Source organism: Oncorhynchus clarkii, chromosome 3 (genome assembly GCF_045791955.1).
Source record: "Oncorhynchus clarkii lewisi isolate Uvic-CL-2024 chromosome 3, UVic_Ocla_1.0, whole genome shotgun sequence".
Classification (NCBI taxonomy): Eukaryota; Metazoa; Chordata; class Actinopteri; order Salmoniformes; family Salmonidae; genus Oncorhynchus; species Oncorhynchus clarkii.
Genome location: NC_092149.1, coordinates 85,336,705 through 85,357,079, shown reverse-complemented (window position 1 = coordinate 85,357,079; position 20,375 = coordinate 85,336,705). Strand labels below are relative to the sequence as shown.

Genomic DNA, 20,375 nt, shown 5'->3' with positions numbered 1-20,375 from the left:
TTTCTCTGAATCAGAGAGGTGTGGTTGGGGGGGGGGGGTCAGCCTTAATCGACATCCACGTCTTCGGCGCCAGGGAGCAGTTGTTGGGGGAGGGGTTTAACCGCCTTGCTCAAGTGCAGAATGGCAGATTGATTTCATTTTGAAGGCAACCCTGCCATTAACTACCTGTCATTTTTCAATTAGTCTCTATCTATGTTATGACCTGGTTCAAAGGCTATGCCGCATCAAGTGCAATGTAAGAACAATGCAGTGAAAGAACAATCAACACAGACAACTGAGCAATGGTCACTAGTATCCAGAGAGAAAACACCACTGGCAGCATATTTCGCTGGTGTATTTTCTCAGAGTAAGATCAATCGGGATAGATTTCACTGGGTCTTGTGGATTTGGCCGTGTAGGCTTGGTTATCAGCTGGGTGAAATTTAGCTCAGCACAAAATATCTTTCAATGCAATTCAGACTAAGATCGTCCTTTGTTAATAGTTCAAAGTTATCATTCTTAGATAACACGTCAAACAGTTTGTCAGGAGAACATGGGGGAAAGCCAAGGGAGCAGGGCGATTTAAATTCCCACTAACGTTAGCTGAATATTAATACCAAAGCCAACATAGATTTTCAAACTGGCTCCAGGTCATCTACAAGTCCATGCTAGGCCTTATCTCAGTTCAACACCCACCCATAGCACGCGCTCCAGCAGGTGTATCTCACTGATCATCCCTAAAGCCAACACCTCATTTGGCCGCCTTTCCTTCCAGTTCTCTGCTGCCTGTGACTGGAACGAATTGCAAAAATTGTTGAAGTTGGAGACTTATCTCCCTCACCAACTTCAAACGTCTGCTATCTGAGCAGCTAACCGATCGCTGCAGCTGTACATAGTCCATCGGTAAATAGCCCACCCAATTTACCTACCTCATCCCCATACTGTTTTTATTTATTTACTTTTCTGCTCTTTTGCACACCAGTATCTCTACCTGCACATGACCATCTGATCATTTATCACTCCAGTGTTAATCTGCTAAATTGTAATTATTCGCCTACCTTCTCATGCCTTTTGCACACAATGTATATATAGACTCCCCTTTTTTCTACTGTGTTATTGACTTGTTTATTGTTTACTCCATGTGTAACTCTGTGTTGTCTGTTCACACTGCTATGCTTTATCTTGGCCAGGTCGCAGTTGTAAATGAGAACTTGTTCTCAACTAGCCTACCTGGTTAAATAGAGGTGAAATAAATAATAAATAAATAAAAATAGATTTTCAAACTGCTTAGGGACAGAGGTGAATTACAGAAACATTTAAATGAGCTATTATTTGATAAAATATTGAATTTGGTCTTTACTACTATAGCCCATAGAAACGCATTGATTAACACATTCATAAATGACAAAAGAAAAAGACAGTCAAAAATTATGTCTAGGAGATGTAAGAAAGCTCAGGAAATATTTTTAGTTTTTTTTGGACACATATTTAACCCCTTATTTTTGTTGGCACAAAACGACCTCCATACTTCCAGACCAGTCCCGTCACACTTGTGGGGGTTGTAGAGAGTCTTGTAGAGAGTCTTGTAGAGAGTCTTGTTCATGAGAGTCTCCTTTCCATAGAGTGGTCAGAATCATTTCTAGGCCAAACACTTCCTACATACGTTTTTTGTGAGAAGAACATTTTCTTTTTTTTAGGATGTCTCATGGTCTGACAAACATCGCTGTAGCTCAGGCCACCTTCCACAGCAGATGGAATCTCTCATGGTCTGACAAACATCGCTGTAGCTCAGGCCACCTTCCACAGCAGATGGAATCTCTCATGGTCTGACAAACATCTAATTAGCATAATACAAAAATCCCCATTTAAAAACATGTCAGTTTAAGCTAGAGATATCCGTTTTTTGGGGATTGGATGCGTCTCAATCCCCACATCCGCCTGTGTCGGCCTGTGTCGGCCTGTGTCGAGCCCCGAAACCTGAAGGATCTGGAGAAGGTCTGTATGGAGGAGTGGGACAAAATCCCTGCTGCAGTGTGTGCAAACCTGGTCAAGAACTACAGGAAACGTATGATCTCTGTAATTGGCAAACAAAGATTTCTGTACCAAATATTAAGTTCTGCTTGTCTGATGTATCAAATACTTATGTCATGGAATAAAATGCTAATTAATTACTTAAAAATCATACAATGTGATTTTCTGGATTTTTGTTTTAGATTCTGTCTCTCACAGTTGAAGTGTACCTATGATAAAAATTACAGACCTCTACATGCTTTGTAAGTAGGAAAACCTGCAAAATCGGCAGTGTTTCAAATACTTGTTCTCCCCACTGTATGTATATGTGTATGTTAGTTAAAACATAAAAGGCTCCACTACGGCCATATTGCACATTCCACCTCCACACAGCAGAGGCAAATAACGGGGGGGGGAGTTAAAACAGCACATTGTGAGAACAGCAGAGGCTCATAACAGGGGGGGGGGGGGGGGGAGTTAAAACAGCACATTGTGAGAACAGCAGAGGCTCATAACAGGGGGGGGAGTTAAAACAGCACATTGTGAGAACAGCAGAGGCACATAACAGGGGGGGGGGGGGGGGGGGGGTTAAAACAGCACATTGTGAGAACAGCAGTCCATATTGTCCATGAGTTTTTAGTAGATAGCCTAATGAATTTAAAATAAAGCATCCAATCAACAATGGCATTGTTTTCAATTAACCTCTTACTGCAGTGGGCTAAATCAGGGTCACACAGAGTGATTCTTGGGTAGTCTTAAACAAATATACTTTGAAACAAACGATACACCTCACACACGTTTATGGGCTTTAAAAAAAGAAGAGATATTCCATGTCAGATATAGACATTTATCAAATGTTGAGTTCGCATCCCAATATTACACTTTATGTACATCACAGAAGACTAAAATATAACAAAACTGTTTGACATGGAAACACCAGATTTTCGGTGTGAAAACAATGATGCTTATTAATCTGAGGTTCCCAAAAAGGCCACTATGTAATTGATAATTAATTCCAAATAAACTGAAAGTTACCAACATTTTGGTAGTTTATTGGTCAACGTTGAAAGTTTCCAGTAATATACCCTCCCTTTGTATCAGGAATCGAGATAAGACCCAGATGCAGTCAAATTCACAATGGTTTAATATTCCAACAGGGGCAGGCAATAGACAGGTCAAGACAGGCAGGGGTCAGTAAACCAGAGGAGGGGCAACGGTACCAGACGGCAGGCAGGCTCAGGCAGAGTGGTAAGGCAGGCAGGCTCAGGCAGAGTGGTAAGGCAGGCAGGCTCAGGCAGAGTGGTAAGGCAGGCGGGCTCAGAGTCAGCACAGGCAAGGCAAGGTTTAAAACCAGGAGGGCGAGAAAAAAGAGAGACTGGGGAAAAGCAGGAGCTGAGAACAAAAAACGCTGGTTGTCATGACAAACAAGACGAACTGGCAACAGACAAACAGAGGACACAGGTATAAATACACAGGGGATAATGGGGAAGATGGGCGACACCTGGAGAAGGGGGGTGGGGAGGGGGGGGGGGGGGGGGTGGAGGCAGTCACAAAGACAGATGAAACAGATCAGGGTGTGATCAGGGTGTTTCCCACAGTTTCCAGTGAAGCACCCTCCCTTTGCAACCCCCGTAGCTGGACCAGATCACCATGGTACCCAGATGGACCGTTGTGAAGAGATCACCCCGGACGCCAAGAGAATCACCTACTTCTTCAAGGGTAACTAATTGACACATTGCATTATGCACCACCATTTTAAATAAGTAGCTAGCTACCACCCCCCCCCCCCACCCCCCTTCTCCAGGTGAGGCCTAACCCCTCTGTATCCACCATTTTAAATAAGTAGCTAGGTTTCCATCCAGTTGGGGACAGATTTTCATGTGAATATTCAAATGTCCTCAAAAAAGAAAACATAAGTATTTTCTCACCAGCTTTTCCACCGAACGGATTTGTAGCAGATTTAAAATCAGTGCGTGATGATGTAGTGCACACAAAATGTACTTTTTCACTTGTGTTTTTATGTACCGAATAAAAAATTGAAAGTTCAATGTCTTCCCATCTCATTTTCAACACTTTTTAACGATTTAGATTTGTCACAAAAACTCTTAAGTTAAAGCAAATGTTCCTGGTCTTGGCATCTGTGCTCTAGCCAACAGTTGGCAGATACAGAGCAGTTAGGCCAGTCTACATGGTGAGATTATTATGGATAACGAGACCCTTTTATGCTGATCGGAAAAGAGCAGAAAGATTACCGTGCACTTTCACAACCCTGTGAAGTTATATCTTAATTTATTTTGTCAGTAGCCTAATTAACTGTGTGGTTTCCCCGAGTCGTAGTTTGAGGACCACACGCCGCGTGTCATCACTTTATTTAACTAGGCAAGTCAGTTAAGGACAAATACTCATTTACAATGACTCTCTACCAAAAGGAAAAAAGGCCTCCTGTTAGGACGGGGGCCGCGATTACAAATATAGGACAAAACACACATCACGACAAGACAGACAACTCAACAATACATAAAGAGAGACCTAAAACAACAACATAGCAAAACAGCAACACATGACAACAACATGGTAGCAGCACAACATGACAACAACATGGTAGCATCACAACATGACAACAACATGGTAGCAACACAACATGACAACAACATGGTAGCAACACAACATGACAACAGAACAACATGGTAGCAACACAACATGACAACAACATGGTAGCGACACAACATGACAACAACATGGTAGCAACACAACATGACAACAACATGGTAGCAACACAACATGACAACAACATGGTAGCAACACATGACAACAGAACAACATGGTAGCAACACAACATGACAACAACATGGTAGCGACACAACATGACAACAACATGGTAGCAACACAACATGACAACAGAACAACATGGTAGCAACACAACATGACAACAACATTGTAGCGACACAACATGACAACAACATGGTAGCAACACAACATGACAACAACATGGTAGCAACACAACATGACAACAACATGGTAGCAACACAACATGACAACAACATGGTAGCATCACAACATGACAACAGAACAACATGGTAGCAACACAACATGGCAACAGAACAACATGGTAGCAACACAACATGACAACAGAACAACATGGTAGCAACACAACATGGCAACAGAACAACATGGTAGCAACACAACATGACAACAGAACAACATGGTAGCAACACAACATGGCAACAGAACAACATGGTAGCAACACAACATGGCAACAGAACAACATGGTAGCAACACAACATGACAACAGAACAACATGGTAGCAAAACAACATGGCAACAGAACAACATGGTAGCAACACAACATGGCAACAGAACAACATGGTAGCAACACAACATGACAACAGAACAACATGGTAGCAACACAACATGACAACATGGTAGCAACACAACATGACAACAACATGGTAGCATCACAACATGACAACAACATGGTAGCATCACAACATGACAACAGAACAACATGGTAGCAACACAACATGGCAACAGAACAACATGGTAGCAACACAACATGACAACAGAACAACATGGTAGCAACACAACATGACAACAGAACAACATGGTAGCAACACAACATGGCAACAGAACAACATGGTAGCAACACAACATTATAACAACATGGTAGCAACACAACATTATAACAACATGGTAGCAACACATGACAACAACATGGTAGCAACACAACATGACAACAACATGGTAGCAACACAACACAACATGACAACAACATGGTAGCATCACAACATGGCAACAGAACAACATGGTAGCATCACAACATGGCAACAGAACAACATGGTAGCATCACAACATGGCAACAGAACAACATGGTAGCATCACAACATGGCAACAGAACAACATGGTAGCAACACAACATGGCAACAGAACAACATGGTAGCAGCACAAAACATGGCACAAACATTATTGACATGAAGTTATATCAATATTTGTGCATAAAGGCGTTTCCGCCGCCATTTCTCGCATAATTAATTTTACAGACACAAAAAAAGATCCCACCTTGTCAAATGAACAAACGATCTGTACTGAAACTTTATTTCAGCTTTACTTTTTTTTTTATTTACGTTATGACTTTACTTGCATAAAAACTGTGGATGGAAACGAGGTTAGTGACTTTATTGTAATATCCCTAACATGTATGTATTGTGTGTCTATGTAACAAATTTTTAAAAGCTTTCAAATAAAAATCAATCAATCATCAGCCATGAACCCCCATCTGTCCCACAGTATTGATGAGTCATAATTCGACTATTGTCTATTATTGATCAGTATTATTATTGATCAGTATTATTATTGATCAGTATTATTATTGATCAGTATTATTATAGTGTCGTCATTTGGTGTGTCGTCGTAGTTTGTCTCTGATTGGTGGTCATCATTTGGTGTGTCATCGTAGTGGTCTCTGATTGGTAGTCATCATTTGGTTTGTCATCGTAGTGGTCTCTGATTGGTAGTCATCATTTGGTTTGTCATCGTAGTGGTTTCTAATTGGTGGTCATCATTTGGTGTGTCATCGTAGTGGTCTCTGATTGGTGGTCATCGTTTGGTGTGTCATCGTAGTGGTCTCTGATTGGTGGTCATCGTTTGGTGTGTCATAGTAGTGGTCTCTGATTGGTGGTCATCGTTTGGTGTGTCATCGTAGTGGTCTCTGATTGGTGGTCAGATTGCACCTTTTGGACCTGAATTAAAAACAGAAAGATGTAATAATGTAATTTTGTCAAACATCCTTTCTGAATTTAAAAGTAATCCTTGAAGTAATCATCTAGTTTTTCAAGAGTATCTGTAATATTTACTGGTAACGTAACCGATAACATTTACCGTTTTTTTTGTTTGTAATCAGATAACATCTCTCCGGAAAGAAGAAGAAGAAGGGCGGGGGTGTCACGCCCTGACCATGGAGAGCCTTTGGTTCTCCATGATGTTTAGGTCAGAGCGTGACTAGGGGGGTGTTCTAGTCATTTTGTTTCTATGTTTTGGGATTGATCCCAATTGGAGGCAGCTGATTATCGTTGTCTCTCATTGGGGATCATACTTCCTGGTTCCTGGTTCTCACCTGTTTTGAGTGAGTGCATGTCGCACCTCAGTACTGTACGGTCGTTGTTTGTTTCTTGGTTTGTTTTAAATTTCACTAAAAATAAAGATGTGGAACTCCAATCACGCTGCGCCTTGGTGCTTCTCTCCACACGACCGTGACAGGGGGTGTATGTTTCATAATTAACGACTCATGGTGTGATTTTGATAACATACAGGAATTCAAGTCCTTTTGTTCACCCAACCTACAAGCATTTTGCTACATCTGCTATAGCATCTGCTGAACACGTGTATGTGACAAATAACATTTGATTTGATTTGACATGTAACTGATTACATCCGTTCCTCCCCAAACCTGAACATTGGTCCGGTCCCGAAACACCCTCTATACCCAGATATTAAAAAGACTGGATTGGTCTAAACAAAATGGTAGTAGCTCCACCCTCCTCTCCTGCATCTCCTCCTCTCTCCACTCTAGGACAACAAGGCACTAAACAATATGGTAGTAGCACAACCTTGCCCTCTGATAGGTCATAAAGATTCCTCTCCTCTCTCCACTCTAGGACAACAAGGTGTTCAGCTACCACGAGCGTAGCCATGTCCTGGTGGAGGGCTTCCCCAAGGACATCTCTGAGGTGTTCCCTGGTTTCCCTGATCACCTGGATGCTGCTGTCGTGTGTCCCAAGGGAGATTGTCGCTGAGACTCTGTCATATTCTTCAAGGCTAATAAATGTCCCAAATCTCTATCAAATCAGCAATCAATCTCTTATAAATCAACAATGTGCAAATTTAGCATTTTCACACAGCTGAACAGAGATTTTAAACACAGCTGACATCTTAAAGTTGACCAGACATTTTGTACGGTTGTTATTAAAGACTCAGCAAGAAAATAAATAGCAGTAGATCTCTTCAACAACTAAGAGCGTTGAAGCACGAATCTAAACTAACGAACGTTAAATCAGTCACACAAGACATCGCTGAAGATGTTTGGCTGTGGACACCATGGGAAGAGCGTTAGTCAGTCACTGACTACGCACGCCCCAAATCCTCTAACTTCAGATCCATGCTCTTAACTCGGACTTTTGCCTTATTCATTCAGTAGCCCTTTCCAGCAGGAAAATTACCTAGTGGCCTCATGGATGGAATGTTATTCTATTCAATACCGAATACAACAGGTATAGTAGACCTTACAGTGAAATGCTGAATACAACAGGTGTAGTAGACCTTACAGTGAAATGCTGAATAAAACAGGTGTAGTAGACCTCACAGTGAAATGCTGAATACAACAGGTGTAGTAGACCTTACAGTGAAATGCTGAATACAACAGGTGTAGTAGACCTTACAGTGAAATGCTGAATTACAACAGGTGTAGTAGACCTCACAGTGAAATGCTGAATACAACAGGTGTAGTAGACCTTACAGTGAAATGCTGAATACAACAGGTGTAGTAGACCTTACAGTGAAATGCTGAATACAACAGGTGTAGTAGACCTTACAGTGAAATGCTGAATACAACAGGTGTAGTAGACCTCACAGTGAAATGCTGAATACAACAGGTGTAGTAGACCTTACAGTGAAATGCTGAATACAACAGGTGTAGTAGACCTTACAGTGAAATGTCTACTACACCTGTTGTATTCAGCCTCACAGTGAAATGCTGAATACAACAGGTGTAGTAGACCTCACAGTGAAATGCTGAATACAACATGTGTAGTAGACCTCGCAGTGAAATGCTGAATACAACAGGTGTAGTAGACCTTACAGTGAAATGCTGAATACAACAGGTGTAGTAGACCTTACAGTGAAATGCTGAATACAACAGGTGTAGTAGACCTCACAGTGAAATGCTGAATACAACAGGTGTAGTAGACCTTACAGTGAAATGCTGAATACAACAGGTGTAGTAGACCTCACAGTGAAATGCTGAATACAACAGGTGTAGTAGACCTTACAGTGAAATGCTGAATTACAACAGGTGTAGTAGACCTCACAGTGAAATGCTGAATACAACAGGTGTAGTAGACCTTACAGTGAAATGCTGAATACAACAGGTGTAGTAGACCTTACAGTGAAATGCTGAATACAACAGGTGTAGTAGACCTTACAGTGAAATGCTGAATACAACAGGTGTAGTAGACCTCACAGTGAAATGCTGAATACAACAGGTGTAGTAGACCTTATAGTGAAATGCTGAATACAACAGGTGTAGTAGACCTTACAGTGAAATGTCTACTACACCTGTTGTATTCAGCCTCACAGTGAAATGCTGAATACAACAGGTGTAGTAGACCTCACAGTGAAATGCTGAATACAACATGTGTAGTAGACCTCGCAGTGAAATGCTGAATACAACAGGTGTAGTAGACCTTACAGTGAAATGCTGAATACAACAGGTGTAGTAGACCTTACAGTGAAATGCTGAATACAACAGGTGTAGTAGACCTCACAGTGAAATGCTGAATACAACAGGTGTAGTAGACCTTACAGTGAAATGCTGAATACAACAGGTGTAGTAGACCTTACAGTGAAATGCTGAATTACAACAGGTGTAGTAGACCTCACAGTGAAATGCTGAATACAACAGGTGTAGTAGACCTTACAGTGAAATGCTGAATACAACAGATGTAGTAGACCTTACAGTGAAATGCTGAATACAACAGGTGTAGTAGACCTTACAGTGAAATGCTGAATACAACAGGTGTAGTAGACCTTACAGTGAAATGCTGAGTACAACAGGTGTAGTAGACCTCACAGTGAAATGCTGAATACAACAGGTGTAGTAGACCTTACAGTGAAATGCTGAATACAACAGGTGTAGTAGACCTTACAGTGAAATGCTGAATACAACAGGTGTAGTAGACCTTACAGTGAAATGCTGAATACAACAGGTGTAGTAGACCTCACAGTGAAATGCTGAATACAACAGGTGTAGTAGACCTCACAGTGAAATGCTGAATACAACAGGTGTAGTAGACCTCACAGTGAAATGCTGAATACAACAGGTGTAGAGACCTCACAGTGAAATGCTGAATACAACAGGTGTAGTAGACCTCACAGTGAAATGCTGAATACAACAGGTGTAGTAGACCTCACAGTGAAATGCTGAATACAACAGGTGTAGTATACCTCACAGAAAAATGCTGAATACAACATTTGTAGTAGACCTCACAGTGAAATGCTGAATACAACAGGTGTAGTAGACCTTACAGTGAAATGCTGAATATAACAGGTGTAGTAGACCTCACAGTGAAATGCTGAATACAACAGGTGTAGTAGACCTCGCAGTGAAATGCTGAATACAACAGGTGTAGTAGACCTCACAGTGAAATGCTGAATACAACAGGTATAGTAGACCTTACAGTGAAAAGCTGAATACAACAGGTGTAGGTAGACCTCACAGTGAAATGCTGAATACAACAGGTGTAGTAGACCTCACAGTGAAATGCTGAATACAACAGGTGTAGTAGACCTTACAGTGAAATGCTGAATACAACAGGTGTAGTAGACCTTACAGTGAAATGCTGAATACAACAGGTGTAGGTAGACCTCACAGTGAAATGCTGAATACAACAGGTGTAGTAGACCTTACAGTGAAATGCTGAATACAACAGGTGTAGTAGACCTTACAGTGAAATGCTGAATACAACAGGTGTAGTAGACCTCACAGTGAAATGCTGAATACAACAGGTGTAGTAGACCTCACAGTGAAATGCTGAATACAACAGGTGTAGTAGACCTCACAGTGAAATGCTGAATACAACAGGTGTAGTAGACCTTACAGTGAAATGCTGAATGCAACAGGTGTAGTAGACCTCGGAGTGAAATGCTGAATACAACAGGTGTAGTAGACCTCACAGTGAAATGCTGAATACAACAGGTGTTGTAGACCTTACAGTGAAATGCTGAATACAACAGGTGTAGTAGACCTCACAGTGAAATGCTGAATACAACAGGTGTTGTAGACCTTACAGTGAAATGCTGAATACAACAGGTGTAGTAGACCTCACAGTGAAATGCTGAATACAACAGGTGTAGTAGACCTCACTGTGAAATGCTGAATACAACAGGTGTAGTAGACCTCACAGTGAAATGCTGAATACAACAGGTGTTGTAGACCTTACAGTGAAATGCTGAATACAACAGGTGTAGTAGACCTCACAGTGAAATGCTGAATACAACAGGTGTAGTAGACCTTACAGTGAAATGCTAACATACAACAGGTGTAGTAGACCTCGCAGTGAAATGCTGAATACAACAGGTGTAGTAGACCTCACAGTGAAATGCTAACATACAACAGGTGTAGTAGACCTCGCAGTGAAATGCTGAATACAACAGGTGTAGTAGACCTCACAGTGAAATGCTGAATACAACAGGTGTAGTAGACCTTACAGTGAAATGCTGAATACAACAGGTGTAGTAGACCTCACAGTGAAATGCTGAATACAACAGGTGTAGTAGACCTTACAGTGAAATGCTGAATACAACAGGTGTAGTAGACCTCACAGTGAAATGCTGAATACAACAGGTGTAGTAGACCTCACAGTGAAATGCTGAATACAACAGGTGTAGTAGACCTTACAGTGAAATGCTGAATGCAACAGGTGTAGTAGACCTTACAGTGAAATGCTGAATACAACAGGTGTAGTAGACCTCACAGTGAAATGCTGAATACAACAGGTGTTGTAGACCTTACAGTGAAATGCTGAATACAACAGGTGTAGTAGACCTCACAGTGAAATGCTGAATACAACAGGTGTAGTAGACCTCACTGTGAAATGCTGAATACAACAGGTGTAGTAGACCTCACAGTGAAATGCTGAATACAACAGGTGTTGTAGACCTTACAGTGAAATGCTGAATACAACAGGTGTAGTAGACCTCACAGTGAAATGCTGAATACAACAGGTGTAGTAGACCTTACAGTGAAATGCTAACATACAACAGGTGTAGTAGACCTCGCAGTGAAATGCTGAATACAACAGGTGTAGTAGACCTCACAGTGAAATGCTAACATACAACAGGTGTAGTAGACCTCGCAGTGAAATGCTGAATACAACAGGTGTAGTAGACCTCACAGTGAAATGCTGAATACAACAGGTGTTGTAGACCTTACAGTGAAATGCTGAATACAACAGGTGTAGTAGACCTTACAGTGAAATGCTGAATACAACAGGTGTAGTAGACCTTACAGTGAAATGCTGAATACAACAGGTGTAGTAGACCTCACAGTGAAATGCTGAATACAACAGGTGTAGTAGACCTTACAGTGAAATGCTGAATACAACAGGTGTAGTAGACCTTACAGTGAAATGCTGAATACAACAGGTGTAGTAGACCTTACAGTGAAATGCTGAATACAACAGGTGTAGTAGACCTTACAGTGAAATGCTGAATACAACAGGTGTAGTAGACCTCACAGTGAAATGCTGAATACAACAGGTGTAGTAGACCTCACAGTGAAATGCTGAATACAACAGGTGTAGTAGACCTTACAGTGAAATGCTGAATACAACAGGTGTAGTAGACCTTACAGTGAAATGCTGAATACAACAGGTGTAGTAGACCTTACAGTGAAATGCTGAATACAACAGGTGTAGTAGACCTCACAGTGAAATGCTGAATACAACAGGTGTAGTAGACCTTACAGTGAAATGCTAACATACAAGCCCTTAAAACCAAACATTGCAGTTTTAAGGAAATACCTCAAAAAAGACAAGAGATTAATCAAATGGCCAATCAAATGACTATTACATTAACCCCCTCCTCCCCATTTGTTTTGTACACTGCTGCTACTCGCTGTTTATTATCTGTGCATAGTAACTTCACCCCTACCTACATGTACAAATTTCCTCTAACCTGTACCCCCGCAACACTGACTCGGTACCGGTAACCCCTGTATATACAGTTGAAGTCGGAAGTTTACATACACCTTAGCCAAATACATTTAAACTCAATTTTTCACAAATCCTGACATTTCATCCAAGTTAAAATTCCCTGTTTTAGGTGAGTTAGGATCACCACTTTATTTTAAGAGTGTGAAATGTCAGCATAATAGTAGAGAGAATTATTTATTTCAGCTTTTATTTCTTTCATCACATTCCTAGAGGGTCAGAAGTTTACATACACTCAATTGGTATTTGGTAGCATTGCCTTTACATTGTTTAACTTGGGTCAAATGTTTCAGGTAGCCTTCCACAAGTTTCCCACAATAAGTTGGGTGAATGTTGTCCCAGTCCTCCTGACAGAGCTTGTGTAACTGAGTCAGGTTTGTAGGCCTCCTTGCTCGCACACACTTTTTCAGTTCTTCCCACAAGTTTTCTATAGGATTGAGGTCAGGGCTTTGTGATGGCCACTCCAATACTTTGACTTTGTTGTCCTTAAGCCATTTTGCCAGAACTTTGGAAGTATGCTTGGGGTCATCGTCCATTTGGAAGACAAACAACTCTCGTACAGACTCAGGATAGACAAAGGTCGAGAGCCTTGCGTCCTCTGAAAACACGACCCTGCCAAGCCTCACTGCTTCTTGACACACTGCTCGCTTAACCCAGAAGCTAGCTAGCACAAACGTGTCGGAGGAAACACCGTACAACTTGCAAACGAAGTCATCGTGCATGCGCCCGGCCCGCAACAAGGAGTGACTTAAGCGCAAGGACATCAGGACCGGCAAAACCCTCTCCAAACTCGGACGACGTTGGACCAATTGTGCGCCACCTCATGAGTCTCCCGGTCGCGGCACAGCCTGAAATCAAACCCGGGTCTGTAGTGATATCTCTAGCACTGCAAAACAGTGGCTTAGACTGCTGCACCACTCGGGAGGCCTGCGCATGGTGATCTCAGGCTTGTGTGCGGCTGCTACGGTCATGGAAACCCATTTCATGAATCTCCTGACGAACAGTTATTGTGCTGATGTTGATTCCAGAGGCAGTTTGGAACTCAGTAGTGAGTGTTGCAACCCGGGACAGAGGATTTTTTACAAACTACACGCTTCAGCACTCAGCGGTCCTGTTCCATGACCTTGTGGGGCCTATCCCTTAGCAGCTGAGCCGTTGTTGCTCCACTTCACAATAACAGCACTTACATTTGATCGGGTCAGCTCTAACAGAAACTTGACAAACTGACTTGTTGGAAAGGTGGCACGTTGAAAGTCACTGAACTCCTCAGTAAGGCCGAACTCTTCAGTAAGGCCATTCTACTGCCATTGTTTGTCTATGGAGACTGCAACGGGTGTGGCTGAGTTAGACACATCTACCAATTTGAAGGGGTGTCCACATACTTTTGTATATGTATACACAATACAGTTAAAACGTTTTTGGTCACTTAGAAATGTTTTTGTTTTTGAAAGAAAAGCAAAAAAATGTTGTCCATTAAAATAACATCAAATTGATCAGAAAAACAGTTTAGAACTGGCAAATCTGGTTCAGTACATGAGGAGGAGATGCACTGCAGTACTTAATGCAGCTGGTGGCCACACCAGATACTGACTGTTATTTTTGACCCCCCCTCCTTTGTTCAGGGACACATTATTCCATTTCTGTTAGTCGGCATGTCTGTGGAACTTGTTCAGTTTATGTCTCAGTTGTTGAATCTTGTTATGTTCTTACGAATATTTACACATGTCAAGTTTGCTGAAAATGAACGCAGGTGACAGTGAGAGGGCGTTTCTTTTTTTGCTGAGTTTTATATAAGTGATTGATAGTGAATGGTTAAAACGTATGTTTTTTCAGACATGGTGTTAATGTAAGTCATATTGCTTTACAAATAATCATATTTTCAACTGGAGTATATAAATAAAAAATACTTTTTTATTTTGCTTTTAGGCTTCTTTTATTTCATAAAAAAATGTAAATTCATGTGTGGCTGCAGACAGCCAGATGTCTGAGTCATCCATCCCTGTGGAGCAAGCTGGAAAGGAAAGAGAGAGAGAGGAGATCCATCATGAGTCCATCATGAGTCCATCACCATGAGTCCATCATGAGTCCATCATGAATCCACCATGAGTCCATCATGAGTCCATCATGAATCCACCATGAGTCCATCATGAATCCTCCATGAGTCCATCATGAGTCCATCATGAATCCTCCATGAGTCCATCATGAATCCTTCATCATGAATCCTCCTCCATGAGTCCAGTACATCAAGAGAGTTTTAATAGTCAGTAATGGAGTTAATCAGTTCCTCACCTCTGCGCCAGTCTCTCTCTCTCTCTCTCTCTCTCTCTCTCTCTCTCTCTCTCTCTCTCTCTCTCTCTTTCGACATGATGCAGGTTAAGTATTTATAATTAAGCATTCCAGAGCATGTGACAAATACAATTTGATTTGATTTGATCTGACTTCAAACTTTCTGGCCAATGCTAGCTTGCTACATATAAGGCTCCAGACCAAAACAAAATCATCACCTGTACCTGAATTACCCTGAAGTACCTGAATCACCCCGAAGTACCTGATTCACCCTGAAGTACCTGATTCATCCTGAAGTACCAGAATCACCCCGAAGTACCTGAATCACCCTGAAGTACCTGAATCACCCCGAAGTACCTGAATCACCCTGAAGTACCTGAATCACCCCGAAGTACCTGATTCATCCTGAAGTACCTGAATCACCCCGAAGTACCTGATTCACCCTGAAGTACCTGATTCATCCTGAAGTACCTGAATCACCCTGAAGTACCTGAATTACCCCGAAGTACCTGATTCACCCTGAAGTACCTGAATCACCCTGAAGTACCTGAATCACCCCGAAGTACCTGATTCACCCTGAAGTACCTGAATCACCCCGAAGTACCTGATTCACCCTGAAGTACCTGAATCACCCCGAAGTACCTGATTCATCCTGAAGTACCTGAATCACCCCGAAGTACCTGATTCATCCTGAAGTACCTGAATCATCCTGAAGTACCTGAATCACCCCGAAGTACCTGATTCACCCTGAAGTACCTGAATCACCCCGAAGTACCTGATTCACCCTGAAGTATCTGAATCATCCTGAAGTACCTGAATCATCCTGAAGTACCTGAATCACCCTGAAGTACCTGAATCACCCCGAAGTACCTGAATCATCCTGAAGTACCTGATTCATCTTGAAGTACCTGAATCATCCTGAAGTACCTGAATCATCCTGAAGTACCTGAATCACCCTGAAGTACCTGAATCACCTCGAAGTACCTGATTCATCCTGAAGTACCTGATTCACCCTGAAGTACCTGATTCATCCTGAAGTACCTGAATCATCCCGAAGTACCTGAATCACCCCGAAGTACCTGATTCACCTCGAAGTACCTGAATCACCCCGAAGTACCTGAATCACCCCGAAGTACCTGAATCACCCCAAAGTACCTGAATCATCTCGAAGTGCAATTTAAATCCTCCCAAACTGAAGATAAATTGTCCGAAATTAAAATACTTGCCAACATGTGTCTACTCTAGGATTCTAGGTCTTTCACAGTGATTTAAAAGGCTAATTAGAGTAGCCTGAAATAGATAAACGCGGCTGTCAGACATTCAAATAAAAAGGTCAACATTGGAATAATATTTAAATATATTTTGCATAAATATACATAAATAATTTGCCTAAGTCTAAAAGTGTTAAATGCTTATTGGCTACAGCCTCTCATGTCCTCACCGATGCTGACATGAAGGACGCACCAGAAAATGTAACCAAACTTCAAAGACCATTTTATTTGTATTTTTTTCAGAAATGTAAGCTAAACGGCTGTCATGTTTGTCAGTTATAATGTAAGATAATTAACATCTAAAGTCTTGATTCTGTAGATATTCACAGTTGTTTCAGATCAAGGCCAGGTCCTGTTGCACAGCGTACACTTTACCCACCGCCACAACCCGAGCGAATCACAATTCACCATCCAGGTCAAGTGTTGCTGATTGCATCTCTACATCCTCCTCTGGTTCATCACATGAAACCTCTTTCATGTGACTTGCGCTTTTTAAAAGTGTTTTCCAGCTAATTTCATTTGGGAACATTTGCACATTGGCTTTATGTGCACATTGCTGAGTTACTAATGTGAGGAAATAATAGTTTGTCAACATTTTAAGCTAAAAGTTATGATCTGTTGCAGTAGGCCTAGCTGTATTCATTTTGAATATGTCATCCCAGAACTGACCCAGAGTGATATGTCATCCCAGAACTGTCCCAGAGTGATATGTCACCCCAGAACTGTCCCAGAGTGTTATGTCATCCCAGAACTGTCCCAGACTGTTATGTCATCCCAGAACTGTCCCAGACTGTTATGTCATCCCAGAACTGTCCCAGACTGTTATGTCATCCCAGAACTGTCCCGGTCTGATATGTCATCCCAGAACTGTCCCAGAGTGTTATGTCATCCCAGAACTGTCCCAGAGTCTGATCGGTCATCCTAGAACTGTCCCAGTATCTGATATGTCATCCCAGAACTGTCCCAAAGTCTGATATGTCATCCCAGAACTGTCCCAGAGTGATATGTCATCCCAGAACTGTCCCAGAGTGATATGTCATCCCAGAACTGTCCCAGACTGTTATGTCATCCTAGAACTGTCCCAGAGTCTGATATGTCATCCCAGAACTGTCCCAGAGTGTTATGTCATCCCAGAACTGTCCCAGAGTCTGATATATCATCCCAAAACTGTCCCAGATTCTGATATGTCATCCCAGAACTGTCCCAGAGTCTGATAGGTCATCCCAGAACTGTCCCAGACTGTTATGTCATCCCAGAACTGTCCCAGTGTCTGATCGGTCATCCCAGAACTGTCCCAGAGTGATATGTCATCCCAGAACTGTCCCAGATTCTGATATGTCATCCTAGAACTGTCCCAGATTCTGATATGTCATCCCAGACCTGTCCCAGATTCTGATATGTCATCCTAGAACTGTCCCAGATTCTGATATGTCATCCCAGAACTGTCCCAGATTCTGATATGTCATCCTAGAACTGTCCCAGAGTCTGATATGTCATCCCAGAACTGTCCCAGAGTGATATGTCATCCCAGAACTGTCCCAGACTGTTATGTCATCCTAGAATTGTCCCAGAGTTTGATATGTCATCCCAGAACTGTCCCAGAGTCTGATAGGTCATCCCAGAACTGTCCCAGACTGTTATGTCATCCCAGAACTGTCCCAGTGTCTGATCGGTCATCCCAGAACTGTCCCAGAGTGATATGTCATCCCAGAACTGTCCCAGATTCTGATATGTCATCCTATAACTGTCCCAGATTCTGATATGTCATCCCAGAACTGTCCCAGATTCTGATATGTCATCCCAGAACTGTCCCAGAGTGATATGTCATCCCAGAACTGTCCCAGATTCTGATATGTCATCCTAGAACTGTCCCAGATTCTGATATGTCATCCTAGAACTGTCCCAGATTCTGATATGTCATCCCAGAACTGTCCCAGTGTCTGATCGGTCATCCCAGAACTGTCCCAGAGTGTTATGTCATCCCAGAACTGTCCCAGAGTCTGATATGTCATCCCAGAACTGTCCCAGAGTGTTTTGTCATCCCAGAACTGTCCCAGAGTGTTATGTCGTCCCAGAACTGTCCCAGAGTGTTATGTCATCCCAGAACTGTCCCAGAGTGTTGTGTCATCCCAGAACTGTCCCAGAGTGATATGTCATCCCTGAACTGTCCCAGACTGATATGTCATCCCAGAACTGTCCCAGAGTCTGATATGTCATCCCAGAACTGTCCCAGACTGATATGTCATCCCAGAACTGTCCCAGAGTGATATGTCATCCCTGAACTGTCCCTGACTGATATGTCATCCCAGAACTGTCCCAGACTGATATTTCATCCCAGAACTGTCCCAGAGTCTGATATGTCATCCCAGAACTGTCTCAGAGTGTTGTGTCATCCCAGAACTGTCTCAGAGTCTTTTTCAATGGTCCCAGACATATCACTGGGACTACAGGACGCCCTGGCTGTATAGTATACCCAGAAAGAAAGCATATTGTTGGATCCTCTATCTCTCTCTCTGAAACTGTTGAGTGAGTTTCTCTCCCTTCCTGTGTTGGCTGTAAAAAACTCAGCTGCTAGCTGCATTCTGCAGCTCTCTCTGAACACACACACACCCCTCCGGCCCTCCTGCAGCTCTCTCTCAACACACACATATCGCTCCGGCCCTCCTGCAGCTCTCTCTAAACACACACATACCGCTCCGGCCCTCCTGCAGCTCTCTCTCAACACACACATACCGCTCCGGCCCTACTGCAGCTCTCTCTCAACACACACATACCCCTCCAGCCCTCCTGCTCCCGCCTGCTCCCTCCTCACTCACTCAGTCACACAGCAACAGCCTATCGCTGGCCTCAACGCCTGATAGTCAGCAGCAGCAGGTCACAGTGAAATAATGAATCCGTTTTTTTTAATTTTTTTAAACACCATGAAGGACACGATGCACTTTAGAAGTAGCCCATAAAACCCGTAACTCACGACCAATACATTTTCACAGCAGAGAGAGATTGAGTGTAGATTGTGTGTAATGAGGTGTTGGCAGGGCCAAACTGGGCAGAGGCCCTGCCAGATTGAACACTGACCCACCTAATCAAAAGGTTGCAGGTTTGAATCCCCCAGTTGACTAGGGAGAAAATCTGCCGATGTGCCCTTGAGCAAGGCACTTAACCTTAAGTTTCTCTGGATAAGAATCATTTGTTGTTTGTGTTTTCTAAAAAAAAAATACAAATTTCCCAGAGGCCACTATGGAAGGCTAATTTGTTATAGAGGGAGGTAAAGATTGGAAGCACCTTCACGGGGGGGGGGGGTGGGAGGTCAGGAATTCCCGTACCTTATTGAAGTTTTGGTACAGCTCTAGCCCTGACACTGTTCCTAACATCAACAGACTGCTAACGGCCATCATCACCCTTCCTATGTCTTCACGTAGCGTTGATAGACTCTTCTCCACTGCAGGCCGTATCAAAAACATCCATCAGGTGTTGCATGTTGACGACACCGTCTCAACAATTTCACCCTGTTGTCCTTGAAAAGGAACCTCAGTGGCTCTTTGGACTATGAAGAAACAGTCTCGTTCTTCAACACCGAGCCTAGTACTGTAAAACGTGAAACACACAAGAAAGGTGAACCTGAATACTTGTTTATTCCAGTCCAGTGCCGAGCTGGTGTCCGGCCGATGCGCTGACCACGGTTCTGAATCCACCTATTGTGTCTAGATTAGATTACAAGTTTAACAGTCACATGTACAGAGTTGGTGATGTAATTACAGGGTACAGTAAAAATCTTTAAAGTCCGAATTCCAACAAATGCAGAGAGAAATTAAAACAATACAAGTAATTAAAAAGAACAGAATTAAAAATAA

General features: G+C 42.5%; 1 long non-coding RNA gene across 1 annotated transcript in view; it reads left to right on the top strand.

Annotated features, from left to right (window-relative positions):
• The window catches only part of LOC139405530 (uncharacterized), a 2,349-nt gene extending 637 nt beyond the window's left edge, over positions 1-1,712 (top strand). Inside the window, exon 3 of the long non-coding RNA XR_011633888.1 lies at positions 1,677-1,712. This is a non-coding gene — a long non-coding RNA (uncharacterized lncRNA). The remainder of the gene's footprint in view (positions 1-1,676) is intronic.
• The last annotated feature ends 18,663 nt before the right edge of the window (positions 1,713-20,375 follow it).